Here is a 1110-nt window from a genome sequence, read left to right on the forward strand (position 1 = left end):
TAGATGTGGTAGGACATGCGGTGGCTGTTCATCAAAGCAGGCTCAGAGGTGAGGTGTGTGTTTACAGTAGTCTTGGACAACCGTGGTAGGTTGGTTCCCACTCCAGCCATTTGTGTGCTGTTACCGCAAGTGTCTTAGTCCTGCTCTCTTGTGAAGCACTGGGAAAAGACTAGGTCTGGCCTGTGGCAGTACCTGGGACTGTAGCAGTGCAGAGGTTAATTCAGAGATAGTGTTTGCCTCTTCAGAAGCTGGATCCGTAGGAGCACTCATTGCCTACTGCATGTTTTGCAATACAGAGTGTTTCCCAAGAGTGGTGGTTTAATGAGCTCTTGCTGGCGCTTGACAAACTGTCCTGTTGGCTTCCTGCTCCATGTGTATGCTGCAAATTCAGAGATTGTTTATGCTATAAAATGGGACAGCCTTAAATGCTCTTCATTGTGCTTTTCTACTGAAAGAGCATTCTGTTCTGCTTTGCTAAATGCTGCTATGATTTAATCCCTGTGAACTCAGTGGGCCAAATTGTTTTCTCCTGGTGTAAACTCCATTAAAGTTGCACCTTCTAGCTCAGTGATGATATGTAGGCACAAATCATGACATCACCTGTCCTACTGAATTCTGTGGAGTGACAATATGGTCAGCAAGGAGATTTATTAATGATGATAAAGTTAGAGACATTCACCTATAGACCAGTACCTTAGGCATAATTTAAAACACATCAAACAGTAGATATTCTGCGTTTCACAGAGGTAAGGTAGGTTGAGTAATTATAAAAACTAACTGTCTAAGCTAACCACAAATTCTTGCTAAACTGTTAGCTTCTTTTTTTCCCATTTTTCCTTTCTGTTTTCATTACTTTTGTGCCTATAAATCTGAGAAGGAGAAGAAAGTGTGGTACGCTTGGTACCTGGGCAGGGCCAGCACCATTTACTTTCCAGCTCTCCTCGGTGCAAATAACTTCTGAGAACGGCCAAAGCCATCCCAAGTGAACAATCCCACAGTAGCGGTAGAAACTGGGAGAGGAGCCACTGACAGCACCCTGATGTGTCCCAGTCTGGAAGACTTAGTGGCAGCAGTGGGCTGCAGCCTTTGCTGACACTGGTAGAGGATGGT

The sequence above is a fragment of the Cariama cristata genome, unplaced genomic scaffold, assembly GCF_000690535.1.
Source record: "Cariama cristata isolate BGI_N322 unplaced genomic scaffold, ASM69053v1 scaffold1448, whole genome shotgun sequence".
Taxonomy (NCBI): domain Eukaryota; kingdom Metazoa; phylum Chordata; class Aves; order Cariamiformes; family Cariamidae; genus Cariama; species Cariama cristata.